This window comes from Triticum dicoccoides, chromosome 6B (genome assembly GCF_002162155.2).
Source record: "Triticum dicoccoides isolate Atlit2015 ecotype Zavitan chromosome 6B, WEW_v2.0, whole genome shotgun sequence".
Lineage (NCBI taxonomy): Eukaryota > Viridiplantae > Streptophyta > Magnoliopsida > Poales > Poaceae > Triticum > Triticum dicoccoides.
Window position 1 is genome coordinate 684,067,998 of NC_041391.1, and position 16,725 is coordinate 684,084,722.

The window sequence follows — 16,725 nt, forward strand, 5'->3', positions numbered from 1 at the left end:
AAGCCGCCAGCCACCACCGGCCAAACAGCAGCCCCCCGCCGCCCGCGGCCGGCGGTGCGCCGCCCCGCCCGCCCCGAAAACACTCCCCACCGCCGGTCCGCCGCCGCCCTGGCCATCCCTCTAGGCCCCCCGTGCCGAGCCTTTTCTCCGGTGATCCCCATGCCACCGCCCCGCCAACGCCCCGCCACCGCCGATGACCACCGCCCCCATCCTGAACCCTAACATAGATAGTGGGGTACCTCTCCGGCGAGCCGCCCTCCCCGCTGCGGCTGGTTCTTCCTTCACCCCTGCAAGCCCACCCCTTGGAAATCGACTGACCCAAAAGTCGATTCAGTCAACTAAAGTGTAGCCAAATCGGAGCGGCATCGCAAGCAAGAGAAAGAGCGAGAGCAGCAGCGCGAGCAAGAGCAATAGCAAGAGCAGACCAGGCAGGGGACCGAGAGCAAGAGCAGGGCAGCAATGCGAGCGAGAGCTAAAGCAGCAGTAGCTCCTACTGATGTGGACGTCGCCGCCGAGGGAGCGACGAGGAAGTGGCCGGCGACGCCGCCGTGGATGGAGCCGCGCCGTGTCGTCTCGGGACCGAGCGCCGGCAGCACCGTGAGATCGAATCAAGAAGAAAATGCGGTGATTAGTGTACAACCTCTTTGGTGGCGTCGATTAGGCCGCAGCTTCATCCGAGGAAACGGTGATGATGATGCTCTTCCGGTGGTGCAGGTGAAGACGGCAGCATGGGAATGGAGGTGGCGCGAAAGACGAGGGGAACATCGGGGCAGCTTCTTGGAGCTGGAGGACAGGGTGGCTGAACCGGCGGGACGATGAGATCGACGACGGATCCTCATCTGGTACGATGGATGAGGGACGTCGAGGTGTTGCTGTGGACGATGTCGTCGGGGAAGAAGCTCCGGCTGGGTGGCGGACGGAGCAGGGTGTGGGGTTTCGTCGCGGGTTTTCGCGGCCTCGGTTGATGAATGGGTGGGCGGATGGGATGGCAGTGGGGAACCATGGCTTAGAGACGCGCTTGTCGGAAATGTGGGGTAAGTTACGAAAGTACCCCCCACCGATTTGAGGCGGTTCTCTCGGTTCAGGGGTACCACGGGCATTTCGCGTGTCAGGATTTCACAGGAGGTGGGAGTTTTCGCGCGCGTTCTAATTTCGGAATAGCAAGGCGCGGGTTGAGATGGAGGGAGTTGTCGGAGCACAACGAGACAAAGATATATCTTAAATATTTCGGGCTAACAAGGCGCGGGTTGAAGAGGCGGGAGTTTCGCAGCACGATAGACAGAGACGCTAGCTTCAATTTTCGGCATAACAAGGCGCGGCTTGAAATTTCGGAAGAACAAGCTTAACGTGTACCCAAAAAAAGACAATTTGCACCTCAACACGCACAACACACATACAAACACCATTTAGACTAGAGTAAGGTACACGTGCATTGCACGCATGAGATTTGGCAACCAAATTATGAATAAATACCACATCATAGCATGCAAGCTTTGAGTCATATATGCATGATGTAGATGTTCGTTTAATTCTTATAGTTCATTTCATTCAAAATCATCTAGTTTTTATAAGAAAGCTAATCTATTTTAAGATTCATGGAATTGTGTGTTGTAAGACATAAAGAAAAAACAAATAATGGAAAATCATGTAGAAAAACATTTGGGCAATTATGATACGGAAGATTCTAGAACAAATAAGAAGTGCTTGTGTTTTGATGTTTGTGCATTATGCTTAAGTTCAACCATGGAGTGTTCTAGATTATACATGTGGCGAAATCTGGTGGAATCTAGATGATATCCAACGGCCAATAGTGCTTAAATTCGCCATCTTTGGACCTTCGGATTCGCCTCATCCAACGACCATCTTTCAAAGTTAAAGTTACCCGCTCACAATATAAAAATATATATAATATAATATATATAGTGGTATAGATATAGATATGTGATGCAAAAGCCGCCCATCATCTCCAATTACATGCACGAATGCGACATGGGCAAATGATGTCTGCCATCGGTATCTCAAATTCAAATCAGTCTGGCCTTGTTCAATGTGTATACATTAAAACATGCTCGTTTCCAAAGCACACCGCACAGATCTCCGTTATATTCATGCATGCATGGGTTTCAAACATCAGGATCTCTTATTCGAATATTTGAATTCAACTTTACATTTATTATGACCTCACCTATTCTTTTACACCCACACAGTAGTCTTCTCTTTATAATTGTACCACTAACTTCCTCTCGTGCATGCATGCACACACACTACCAGTCGGCATTATCTATCGCACGCATGCAATCTTTTTCTTCAGGTCGGTCTCCCATGAAGGCACACACCCACACACATCCCCATATCCCTCATACCAGGTGAGGGAGTCCCGGATTAGGGGGTGTCCGGATAGCCGAACTCTTACCGTTGGCCAGACTCCTGGACTATGAAGATACAAGATTGAAGACTTCGTCCCGTGTCCGGATGGGACTTTCTTTGGCGTGGAAGGCAAGCTTGGCGATACAGATATGTAGATCTCCTACAATTGTAACCGACTCTGTGTAACCCTAACCTATCCGGTGTCTATATAAACCGGAGGGTTTTAGTCCGTAGGACGAACAACAATCATACCATAGGCTAGCTTCTAGGGTCTAGCCTCCTTGATCTCGTGGTAGATCTACTCTCGTACTACCCATATCATCAATATTAATCAAGCAGGAGTAGGGTATTACCTCCATCGAGAGGGCCCGAACCTGGGTAAAAACATCGTGTCCCTTGTCTCCTGTTACCATCCGCCTAGACGCACAGTTCGGGACCCCCTACCCGAGATCCGCCGGTTTTGACACCGACATTGGTGCTTTCATTGAGAGTTCCTCTGTGCCGTCGCCATCAGGTAGGATGCCTCATCTCGTCTTTAAATACAATACTATCGCCAAAGGAGCCTTGGCCGCCGGCCAGACTCTTCGGCTAGGTGGTTTTCTTATGACCGCCAGTCCGGCCACCCCGCCGACGATGACCTCTCGAGTCATCGAAACCAATCCCCATGTTTTTTTGAAGGGTAAACAGTAGGAAAGGCTCCTACTGTGTTTTCATATATGTATATATAGACAGGGTGTTACAAGGGTTAGTACATATGTAGTTGCCCTATTTTGCCATGCTGCCCTTCCAGAGGGGGCAGGTGGTCGAGGCGTGGTGTTATTAGTTCAATTCAGAAACAAAAGAAGAAATAAAAGCAGGATGACTCCCCCTAGTCCTATGTTTGAGGAGATCAAAGTCTTCCTTGAATCTATTCAGCCACCCACCGATAGTTGGCGTAATCCTCCTGAAATGTTTGTTGTTTCTTTCTTTCCAGAGACTCCAGGCTGCCACCAGGAAGATTTCAAAGAATAATGGACGTCCCCAGGAGTGTTTAGCCTGTTGAAGTAATTGTAGGCGGCAGGTGAAGGGTGGCCAGCTGATCCCAAGTTTACGCCAGCAAGCTTGACTGAATGTGCAAGTAAATATCATATGATCCACAGTTTCTTCGTCATGATTGCCGCAGAGCAGGCAGCTGTGGTCGTCACCTATGTCAAAATGTCGACGCTTGAGCATGTCACGTGTGTTTAGACGGTCGACCATCAGCAGCCAACCGAAGACTTTGATCCGCATGATGCAACGAGAGCGCCAGAGTAAGGAGAAGGCTGGGTGGGCGTTGGCGTCTCGGAAGAAGAATTTGTAGTAGTCCGCCGGCCGGTAAATAGATTTCCCCCAGGTATAGTACCAAATATCATTAATAGACGTGGACGGATGGGCGTGCGTTGAAATCTGCTGGATGTCTCGGACTTCGTCCAGGGCCTGCGGGGAGAGTGGTAGGTGAAATGTTTCCGACAATGCCGTGCTCTCCAAGAAGTCCTTGACAGTCTCGTCCTCGTGCATGGCGAAGGAGAATGCATGGGGGTGAGAAGCCTGCAAAATATCTGGCGCCCAGAGATCTTTCCAAACCAGAGCAGTGTCACCCGAGACGATTCGGACCTGTGAAATCCCTCGAAATACAGGCGTAAGTTTGAGGATTTGGCGCCACCAGAAAGAGCCCACAGGGTCAGTAGCGTGAGGAACCTTATCGGTATAGTATGTGTTCCAAATGAGCTGTACCTAGGGGACATCAAGCTTGTTGTAAAACTTGTGTAAAAATTTCATGAGTAGGGCATCATTCTGCACCTTAATGTTGATAACCCCAAGGCCGCCATGTTTTTTGGGTTTGCACACCATCTCCCACGCGGCAAGGGAATTGCACTTGTCCCCATGTTCCGTCTTTTTGGTCCAGAGACATCTCCTTCTGATTTTGTCGAGCATCTCAATTAACTGGGGCGGAAATTTGAGAGTGCACATGGCGTAGATGAGTAGAGATGTGACGGTAGCGTTTAGCCATGAGAGTTTGCCCCCGTAGGACATCATTGAGATCGTGGAGGTGAGTCGTCGTTCAGCACTGCAGACTAGGGGCATCAGATCAAGGATGGTCGGTTTAGACGTGCCGAGAGGCAATCCAAGATAGGTAAAGGGCATGGATCCGACTGAGCATCCAAAGAAGGTCGCAAGCGCCAAGGCAGCCTCTTGAGTCATGTTGATTGGGATTAGTGTTGACTTGTGGAAGTTAATTCGGAGGCCGATGGAAGAATCATAGTCCACAAGGATATGTTTGATGACTGTAGCTTGCTGAGGGCATGCAGGCATGGCCAAGATGGTGTCGTCGGTGTATTGGATTACTGGGTAGTCCGTTTGGCCGATGCAGGGAAAGGGCAGTTGGACTTTCCCTTCTCTAAAGGCGTCATTAATAGCAGCTTGTAGGAGATCAGCCGCAATGACGAAGATCAATGGGGAGAGAGGGTCCCCCTGGCGTACACCTGTGCGGCAGTGGAATTGTCGGCCCGGGACACCATTCAGTAGAACTGATGATCGCCCTGTCGAGAAGATGCAATTAATCCAAGACAGCCACTTGTCGTTAAATCCCAGGTGTTTCATGATGGTGATCATGGGAGTGTGTTCGATTGTATCAAAGGCTTTAGCGAAATCCAGTTTCAACAAGATAATCTGCTTCTTCGATGCATGGCATGGATGTATATATTGAAATGCCCAGGCCAGGCAATCCTGTATCATCCTCCCTTTTATGAAACCATATTGGTTCTTTTGGATAACCTTTAAGATCACTCGTTGTAGGCGATTAGCTAGCAGCTTTGTAATTAGCTTAAGACAGCAATTGAGAAGGGTGATCGGGCGGTAATCATTAACAGTCTCTGGTGAGGTGATCTTAGGAATCAGTGTGATGAGGCCATCATTTATACTGGAGAGGTCCAAGTCTCCATGGTGGAATGTTTCACAGAGGTTATAAAAATCGTGTTTGATAATAGGCCAGCAAGCTTTAAGGAATGCACCACTGAATCCATCCGGGCCGGGAGCACGATCGGCTGGCATTTCTTTGATAACAGCATCAATCTCCTCATGGGTAAAAGGCATAGTCAGCTGGTCAAGGTCCTCATGGTGCTGCAGAATATTAGGCAAGTTAAATTTCATTTGTGCAGGCCGCGAAGTACCCAGGCGATCAGTGTATGTACGAAACAGGAGTGCTTCTTTTCCATCGTGACTGTCAATGATTGAACCATCCTCTATTTTGAAGGCTGCAATGTTATTGCGCCGATACCGTTCTGTGGCGACAGCCTGGAAGAATTTGGTATTCTCGTCCCCAAACTTGATCCATCGAATTGTGCATCGTTTTTTCCAGTATTGGTTTTGGTATTTAAGGAGGCGCAAGAGATGTTTCTTGATGATATTCCGAAAGTTTGCTTCAGGAATAGAAAGGGCTCTTTTGTTCTCAAGATCATCTAGGTGCGCCAAGGACTCGTTGCAATTAGCAATGGCTACAGACAAACGGGAGAGATTTTTTCTCCAGATTTTTAGGGCATGGCGTAAAGCTTTGAATTTGCGACAGAGAAGGGTCGCGGCGTTTTGCGCTCTCACCAGTCTATTCCATACATCTTGAACAAGATCCATGAAGCCAGGATGCAGGATCCAGAAAGGTTCAAATCTAAAGACCTTGCTGCGAGGAATGCAGGTTTGGATGGAGATAATGCAAGGAACGTGGTCGGAGACAGGCTTACCAAGAGGCTTGACCATGGTGTTGGGGTATACGTTGGTCCAGTGCAACGAAGTGAAGAACCAATCAAGTTGTTCAAGCAGTGGGTCTTGTTGCATATTGCTCCAAGTGTACAATCTACCCTTGATAGGAAGTTCAATAAGGCTCTGCTTGCGGATAATATCATTGAATGTGCACATGTCTGATGGGCACCCCCCTGGCTTATTTCTATTATCAGGCGCACGAATGAAATTAAAATCGCCAACTAGGAGCCAGTCCTGTGAGCTGGGTATATCCAGATTATAAAGCCAATTGGTAAACGTAATACGCGCGTCACCCGAACAAGGGCCATATATATTAGCGAGCGTCCATGAGTGGGACGATAACGTGCTAGTAAAATTAATGACCAAGGCAAAATGAGATGAGAAAACCACAGCGCCAGTAAACAAAGAGCTTTTCCAAATGGTAATCAAGCCACCCGAGGCTCCTTGAGAGGGGACATAGGCAAATTGATCAAATTGTCTAGGGCAACATGACTTAATAAACGATAAATCAAAAGTGGTTTTCTTTGTCTCTTGGATGCAGACAACCGAGCAGCCACTGGTTCTAATGGCGTTATTCAGTGCAAGCTGTTTATCATCAGAGTTGATGCCGCGTATGTTCCAACAGAGCACTTCCCAACTACGCAAAAGTGGCATGAGGAGGAAACGAACTAGGCCCTAGATAGCCTCGCCTCACCAGGTAGGTCAACATTGGCAGTAGAACCTGTGGGAGTGGATGCATCAGAAGATGGGGCAGGTGCAGCCGTGAGGATATCTTCAGTCAGTTCAGCCGCCGGAACAGCACATCTGTTAATACCAATAGACTGCAGAACATGGACAGGAGTGTGAGGAACCACTTCAGAGTTTGGTTCTATGGCCGAAGAGGAGGAGCCAATCGAGGGAACCAGCCTGGGCTTAACCTTGGAGGTGGCGGTGCGGGTTTCAATCACCTGGTTGACCTTGAAGCCATTATATTTATTTGAACGATTGCTTCGGCGTACTTCCACAGTGGAGATGGGAGCAGGTGCCCGAGCCCGACGACCATGAGTCACAACCGAGGGACTTGCTGGTGCCATGATGGAGTTGACAGCAGCAAGGCCAGCGGGCTCGGCCGAAGAGTTGATCACAGGCGTAGGTAAGCCCTGCAGAGCTCGCTCATTGGAACTGTCAAGTTCGGAGTTCAGGGGCACATTGTGAAAAGCAGCCAGCGGGGTAGGTTCAGAGTGCAGAGGGGCATCCGGAGCAGGCAAAAGAAGCTGATTGTTCTGTGTAGGATCTTCAGATATATCTTCCAGTACTACAGAAGACCTTGGAGGATCTAGCAGCTGAGACAGAGCAATGCCATTGACATCAGAAGAAACTAGCACAGTGACTTGCACATTTGCAGATTGCATACCATAACCTGAACTCCAAGGACCAATAGTGGCTAAAGCAAGGCGTAGAGCGTGAAAAATGAAGTTATTCAACCGCTGCCTGGGAATAGGGTCCGAAAGCAGAAGGTTCAACAGCTCTGATCCATTAGATGAAAGGCCAAACTGAATGCCATTGTTGTGCATGTTGACAGTAATATTCAGGGTATCTTGAGTTGCAAGCGGGGCAGGTTCAGTGTTAGGAAACACAAACAGAGCATGATCAGAAGGAGCAGAGCTGTCATCAGAGGAGGAGAAGGTATCATTCCATGCCTCCATGGGATTATCAGAAATATTATCCTCTGGCACAACACCATGCTGGAAGGTAAGGCCTTGAGCTGCTAGCCATGCGTGGTAATTGACAAGGTGCTCAGGGAGGGTGGGCAGAGGATGAGCCGGAGGAGCTGCCCACTGGCCCCAACCCGCATTCTCTTGAGGAGGTGCATTGCCCTGGTTGTCATTGTCAGCATTGGGAGCTCCATTTTGCACAAGCCAGTTATGCACCTGCTGTTGGTAGAGCTGCTCAGCAGTCATATCAGGACCAAACAGTGGATGAGGATTTCCATCTGCAGGAGGGTCTTCCTCACCAGGGGGGAGTACTTCAGGTAAAAGGCCATTCCAATCATTGCTTCTAAGGATGGTGATTTGAACAGTCCAACAATCTCGTGCACCACCCAGCTGCCAGACCACAAAGCTTTTAGGGATCAAACGAAGACGAAGAACGCGTGCCTTAATGAGCATAAACCTCCTATCCTGCCGCGGATTGTACCAACTGACAAGAGATCCAAAACCACCCAGAGCCTTGGTGATATAGTAATCCGTCTGATAGTCATATGGAAAACCGAAAAACATGAGCCAAACTTCAGGCCCAAAGGAGGTGGTACGACGGTTCAAAGCTTCATTGTGCGGCACAAAGGTTATCAGAAGATCCTCTTCTTCAAGTTCCAGGGGAGTATTGACCGCAGAATCACGCAGGAAAGAGTCCGCAAAACCAAAAATACCAATGCCAAGAGGGTGATCGCTTACTTCAGTGGTAAAAAGCTGTGATTCGTGGAGCAGACCTTGGATCATGTTGCGGATGGACGTGCGGCGGTGCAGCGGGACATACGCACTGGCCTCGGCTATGGCGAGGAAATCGTGGTTGAGCGGCGGGATGGGGCCAACAATCATGCCGCTGCGGACGACACGGTCCACCGGACCGGGTTCGACGGCGAAGCCCGGCGGTAGGAAGGGCACCGGATTGAGAGGGTAGTTCGCCATGGACTGTGGATCGGCGGAGGACAACGCTGGTGGTAGCTGGTGAAGTGATACGAGAGGGCAGAGCTACGGTGTTGGGGAAACCGAGGAGGAAGCCGGACCGTGAGGGGTAGAATGGGTAGAGGGAGAGGATTTTTCTCGCCACTGCCATTTCTCGTTGAAAAGCCGTTTATGACAAGATCTTTCCACGTGGCCGTAGAAGCCACACACCGTGCATCGGACGGTTGATTTGCGTTTGGGCTTATCACACATGGTAAGGCAAGGAGCAATTTGTTCAGGCAGCGGATGCGTGTTACCAATTGTGGGTTGCAAAGTTTGTATCGTTTGGGGCCTAACAAAATTGAGGCAATCACTGGCCTTATGTCCAGGCGAGGAGCAGTTAATACAAATCAATCTGGCCTGGCAAGAAATCTTATGGTGTCCCCATTGAAGACAACGTGAGCACAGAACCGCCCAATTAGAGGATAAATCCAAAATATCAGATTCTGAATAATGGGCCTGGGCCAAATCAGCTTTATGACGGGCCAAGAGAGTAGCGGGCCAGGTCACATGTTTGGGCGCATATTTGAATGCTGGCTTGAAAAAACATTGGGGCAGCGTAGGATACGGGACAGACAATGGGCACTTAAAGGCTCCTAATTTTATGTAATTCCCCGGCAATGATTCCTCCAAATGGGCCTGGTTCAAAAAATGAGCCATTAATGCGGTGCGATCGTTGGGCGATGGAACCATGCAAGCAGCTCGTGGGGAAGGATCAGAAGGATCCCCCGTAGTAAGAACTGATGTCGTAAGATCCTGTGACTTTTGATTCAAGCGTGATGAGGACGCTTCATGAGCATTGTTGGAGAACCGCATCGAAGAAAACGGAATCAGACCAAACTTACAGAACACCTCCTCAGATTTAGAATTCAAGTTAGCTCCCGAATGCAGGAATTGCAAAGATGATTTAACAGCCAATGAACGACGAGAAGATAAATCCGTGAGCTCAGTGTCAGCGTGCCAAGATGAGTCATCAATTGGAGCACTTGCAAAGCGGCCATTGAAAAGGTGGAAATGACAGACAAAATCCGGCCAAACACGATCCCTCAAATGGTGGATGAAATGTCCCACTTTATTATTAGCCACCGAAAACCGAAAGGATCGAGAATTGAGTTGAAGCACTTTGAATCCATTGCTAATGCCCCCAATACAGCATTGTAGTGCAATGCCAACCGAATCCACAGTGAGGGGGAAAGAAGCCGAGGAGAAAGAGACCACCAAAAAAAATTCCTTGGAGTCCCGAGAAGGAGAGAAATGGACCGTGGAGCCAAACCTGCGTCTCACCTGATCGGCCAATGCAAGGCCAGGTGCAAAGTCCCAATGCAAGAGGCCTTCCATGGAAGATTACGTTAGAGCTCGCCATGGAGAACGGTGGGTGCTAGGGGGGCGGAGGTGGGAGAGGAGAGGCTCGCCATAGGTCTCCATCTTCAGTGACACCTACACCAATCCCCATCTTAGTTCGGAACTTGCCGAACAGTTAGATCCGATCGAGCTCTTCTCCATAAACGAGCTCTTGGATCGCATCGCCGCCCTGAGAGTCGCCATAGATTACGACCGGATTGGGCCTAAAACCGATCTGAGAGAGATCAACTCTCCCCAGGCTACCCATCATGTTGCTGTGATAGAGGAGCAATGCGGCGATTCTTCTTCTACCTTAAGGACTAGCTACGTCCGGATTCCCGATCCCTCCATGCCGGATTCCTGCGGAGGGACGGATGTCGATCAAGCCCTGAACCTAAAGTCAGGCGGCGGGCCGGACTCATTGGATAGCACTCAAAAATCCAAATTTCCGAGTTTGGAAACTTCTCGGCCCTTGAGTCCTAAATTGGACGGGGTTCCGGATTTAGTGCCACCCGCCCACCCAAACATTGGCGATCTCTCTCGAATTCGGCAAGAGCCTGCTGAAACAGTACATCATTACTGGGCTAGATTCCTCCTGGTTATGAACAGGATAAAGGACTGCCGAGAGGAGGACGCAATCCCAATTTTTTGCAATAATTGCACGAACAAGGGAATCCTAAACGCCATAAGTCGTCGCGAAATTACACGCTTTGCTGACTTGGTGACCATAGTACAAAAGTACTGTGCGATGGAGAGCGCCTGGAAAACCGAAAGTAAATTTTGGGATAATCCGGCCCCGAATACATCCCTAGTCCGGAACAAAAGGGTGCATCATTATCAAGCACCTTGGTTGAATACCAAAAAACCAAAACCCCCTAAATGGTACGGAACCGTACTAGAGGGTTGGCTAAACGGACCCTGCAAAATTCATCGCACAGAGGGCGCCACTCCAACTCATAGCCTTCGAGCATGTTGGATACTATGGCAGGTGTCCAAAAGTGGCGAAGAGCTTCTAGCTTCAGAATCCCAGCCCAGCAACACCAGTACGGTGTTAACAGTCTTCGAGACTTTCGTATCAAATAACATGCGAAAACGACAACTCTGCAACCTTGCCGAAGTCTACCAAGTAGCAACAATAAATCCATGGAGTGACACGGCTATTACCTTCAATGCCAGTGACGAACCTAAATTCCGAACTGCCCGGGCACCAGCCACATTGGTCCTCAGCCCGATAGTAGACGGCTTTCGCCTTACTAAGGTACTCATGGATGGCGGCAGCGGACTAAACCTCATCTATGAGGAAACCCTCCGAAAAATGGAAATAGACTGGAACCGCATTGAGCGAAACAGCACAACCTTTAGAGGAATAATCCCCAGCCAGGAAGCATGCTGCAAAGGAAAATCACGTTGGACGTAGTGTTCGGCTCGCCGGACAATTACAGGTCCGAGGAGGTCACATTTCAAGTGGCCCCGTTCAACAGCGGATATCATGCTTTATTAGGACGAGAGGCATTCACAATTTTTCAAGCTATACCCCATTATGGGTACATGAAGCTTAAAATGCCCGGTCCCAACGGAATCATCACTCTCGCTAGTGATCCGAACATAGCACTCCGCGTCGAAAATAAGGCAGCCGCACTAGCCCTCGAGGCACTATCTGAAGCCCTAGCGGCCGAGGAACTCATCGCGATGCACTCCACGGTGAACAGGGACGACGTGATACTTGATAAAAGATCCAAGTCCACCTCTTTTAAACCAGCGTTTGAAATAGTCAAATTCCAAGTCCACCCAACGGACCCTGCAAAGACGGCCTCCATCGGGGCACAATTAAACCCTGATGTAGACGCTGCACTATGAGGATTTCTACAAGACAACTGGGACATCTTTGCTTGGCACCCTTCAGACATGCCAGGAATCCCACGTCAGCTGGCCGAGCACAGCCTAAACATCCTAAAAGGATTCAAGCCAGTCAAACAGGCTCTTCGGCGCTTTTCCGAACCCAAGAGACATGCCATGGGAGAGGAGCTAGCCAAACTTCTGGAGGCCGGATTCATCAGAGATATAAAACATCCGGACTGGCTAGCGAACCTGGTGATGGTACCAAAGAAGGATAAATCCTGGCGCCTATGTGTTGATTTCAAAGACCTTAATAAGGCTTGCCCAAAGGATCCCTTCCCCCTCCCTCGAATTGATCAAATCATTGAAGCTACAGTAGGACACGACTCATTGTGCTTCCTCGACGCGTACTCTGGCTACCACCAAATCAAGATGGCGGATCCAGACCAAGCTGCAACAGCATTCATCACTCCCTACGGCCCGTTCTGCTTCAACACAATGCCCTTTGGGCTCAAAAACGCCGGCGCAACATATCAGCGCATGATTCAGACATGTCTGGCAAACCAGATCGGCAAAATAGTGGAAGCATATGTAGGTGACATGGTCGTCAAAACCAAACACGTCGAAACTCTAGTAGACGACTTGAGGCTTACATTCGACAATCTTCGAAAATATGACATCAAGCTCAATCCGGAAAAATGTGTCTTCGGCGTTCCAGCCGGAAAGCTCCTGGGCTTCATTGTGTCCGGCAGAGGAATTGAAGCAAACCCAGCCAAGATTTGAGCTCTGTCACAATTGGATATTCCAAAAGACCTCAAACAAATACAAAAACTGACGGGATGCGTAGCGGCTCTAAGCCGCTTTATCTCCCGTTTAGGAGAAAAGGCATTACCTCTTTACCGCCTCCTCCGCCGCACCGAACACTTCGAGTGGACGGATGCCGCCACGGCTGGACTGGAAGAAATAAAGGCCATTTTGGCAACAAATCCAGTCCTGGCCGCGCCCAACGTGGGCGAACCAATGCTATTATATATCGCCGCAACACATCAAGTTGTCAGCGTGGTGCTCGTTGTCGAACGAGAAACGGACGGACACCGGTTCCCTGTTCAAAAACCGGTTTATTATGTGTCCATTGTCCTAACTCCATGCAAGTCCTAGTACCCACACTATCAAAAGATAGCATATGCGGTGTTCATGGCATCCCGGAAGCTGCGACACTACTTTCAAGAGTGTTCGATAATGGTAGCCTCCGAAGTACCTCTTAACGACATTATAAACAACCGCGACGCGATGGGCCGGATTGCTAAATGGGCCATAGAGCTCCTTCCATTCGACATAACTTATAAGCCACGACGAGCTATTAAGTCGCAGGTTTTGGCCGACTTCGTGGCCGAATGGACTGAAGCCAAACTCCCTAAAGAGTATGGCGCATACTCCAATTGGATCATGCACTTTGATGGCTCCAAAATGTTGGCTGGCCTAGGGGCTGGCATCATCCTGACGTCCCCAACCGGGGACACAGTCCAATACGTCCTTCAGATAATGTATACGGACTCCAACAACGCAGCCGAATACGAGGCCCTTCTGCACGGCCTCCGGATGGCAGTCTCCATGGGCATTCAACGCCTAGAGGTGCGCAGGGATTCAAACCTCGCAATATCTCAAATAAACGGAGACTTTGACGCCAAAGATCCGAAAATGGCAGCATACCGCAATGCGGTCCTAAAAATGTCAGCACGGTTCGAAGGGCTCGAATTTCATCATATAGCCCGGGATAACAACCAGGCGGCGGATATATTGGCACGCATCGGTGCAAAACGCGATGCCGTCCCACCCAATATATTTTTGGAACGGCTGTTTAAGCCATCCGTACTATGGGAAGGGGAGTCCGGCAATAACAATCCGGACCCAACCGCGCCGCCTGACGCCGAACACTCTGACACAACCGGAGGCTCCGCCCCCGAGGTAACACCCTCTGCTCACGAAATAATGGCGGTTATCGCCCCATGGACGGAACCATTCCTAGCCTACCTAACTAGGCAGGAACTCCCCGAAGACCAAAATGAGGCTCTCTGCATAGTACGGCGCTCTAAAGCCTATAAAGTCCATGAGGAAGAGCTTTATAAGAAAAGCACTACCGGAGTCCTTCAAAGGTGTATCTCCGAAGAGGAAGGGCGAAACCTCCTGGCTGAAATTCATGCAGGACTGGGTGGGCACCACGCTGCAGCCCGGGCCCTTGTAGGCAAGGCCTTCCGTACAGGATTTTATTGGCCGACGGGCCGGGCAGATGCGCAGGACTTAGTCCAACAATGTACCGGTTGCTAGCTTTTTGCTAACCAAAGCCACATGCCACCCACCGCCCTTAAAACTATACCCATCACCTGGCCGTTCGCGGTCTGGGGGCTTGACATGGTTGGACCCCTCAAGGGAGGAACCCACAAGCAAAAATACCTATTGGTCATGGTGGACAAATTCACCAAATGGATAGAGGCCAAACCAGTTAAAACGGCCAAATCCGGACCAGTGATAGACTTCATATCAGGGGTAATGCACCGTTACGGTGTCCCCCACAGTATCATCACTAACAATGGCACCAACTTCACGGCCGATGAGGTCAAATCATGGTGCAAAAACATGGGCATCAAGCTCGATTACGCCTCAGTCTATCACCCTCAAACCAACGGCCAAGTCGAACGAGCAAACGTTCTAATCATGAGCGGCATTAAACCCAGACTAGTGCGGTCCCTCAAGGAATCTAACACGCACTGGGTCGAGGAGCTCGACTCCGTACTCTGGGGGCTGCGGACCACGCCGAATCGTACTACCGGATTTACACCATTCTTCATGGTGTACGGCGCAGAGGCAGTCTTGCCCTGCGACATAATACATGACTCACCTCGCGTACGCGTGTATGAAGAAAGAGAAGCCGAGATCGATCGGCAGGACAGTTTGGACGCATTGGAGGAGGAGTGCGACGTGCCAAAAGCTCGTTCCGCATTCTATCAACAGCAGGCTCGAAGATATCAAAGCAGGGAAGTACGGGCCAAAGCTTATAACGTTGGCGAACTAGTTCTACGCCTGCCGGACCAGAAAAAGGACAAACTCGAGCCCAAATGGGAAGGTCCCTTCATCATCGACCAGGTCCTGACCGGCGGAGCATACCGTCTGCGAAACGCATCGGATAACCGACTCGAGCCGAAACCATGGAACGCAGCCCGTCTACGAAGATTCTACGCCTAAGTGTCGGACTCCAAGTTCGTCTCCTTCCTCCGTCCGCATTCTTTATTTTTGCTTTTTGCTGTCTTTTATTTCTCTCCTTCCACCTCCTTCTTCTTGTAGCCTTTAGAGGTTCGTTTGCACTTTTTCCGCACACACTTGACGCGCTATCCGCGCTCATTATACCTGGGGGCTTCTTTAACAGAAGCTTATTTATACGGGCTTCATGCCCAATACATGCGTTAAATGTCACGACCGGTTTTTCAATAAAAATATTTATTGAACAACCGACCGATGGAGTCCAATATGAGGAAAATCCTCCATACTGGTAGACAAAATCTTGATACAATAAGCCAGTAGCATAAGATATATTACAGGGTCGAGCTGAGGTTGCTCAACAAACTAGTACAAGTACGCCAATAATTATACATAGCGGCGGATATAACACAATGGTGTGGGGTGGAAATACTACTGACTTGAGATATGAGTAGTTGGTGGAATAACACAGTGGGGTGGTTAATAAGACTACTGCACTGGCGGCACATCGAGCGTCGAGGTGAGTCTCGATGAATTTATTTGGGTAGCGGAAGCGGATATATCACAATGACTAATCCAGGGGTCGCACGAGACTGACTGGGATTCCTCTAGGCGTCGGACTCGCTATCGAACTCTTCATCCATGAGGTCGCCTTCGTCAGCATCTGGCCAAATCAACAAGCCAGTGAGTACTTTGAGAGTACTCGCAAGGTAGTTCGGACAAAAGATATAACAAATGAATGCATGTATGCGACATGATTAATTTATAACAATGTGCTATCAAATTAGTAACACAAGTAAGTCAAAAGGGAACCGGCAGTAGTCCGCTCGAAAACTCAAAGAAAAATAAACTCAAAAACCGATCGGATGTCTGAAGCGACGCCTCGAAGGGTGAACAAATAAGTAAAACATGCCACAGTCAGGCGTCTAAGCGACACCTCAAAAAGGGCTTATATTGAAAGAAAATACATGCGTGCCGCAGTCGGACGTCGGAGCAACATCACAGAAAGGGCTTATAATAAAAGTAAATAATAACAATGCCGTAGTCGGAAGTCTGAGCGACATCGCAGAAAGGGCTTATAACAAAAGTAAATGATAACAATGCCGCAGTCGGACGTCTGAGCGACATCGCAGAAAGGGCTTATAACAAGAGTAAATGATAACAATGCCACAGTCGGACGTCTGAGCGACATCGCAGAAAGGGCTTATAACAAAAGTAAATGATAACAATACCGCAGTTGGACGTCTGAGCGACATCGCAGAAAGGGCTTATAATTCATTATTCATAACTGACAAGATATGGTGCTCACGGAAGACATTCATCACCAGACAATAAGCGGGTTAGTCCATTTATAGGAAATAAACATTTAACACTCAAATGGTTATCAGGAGTTCTGTCACCGAGACTGACATTTGACAAGATAAGGTGAACACGGTACTCGGACATGAATGAGATG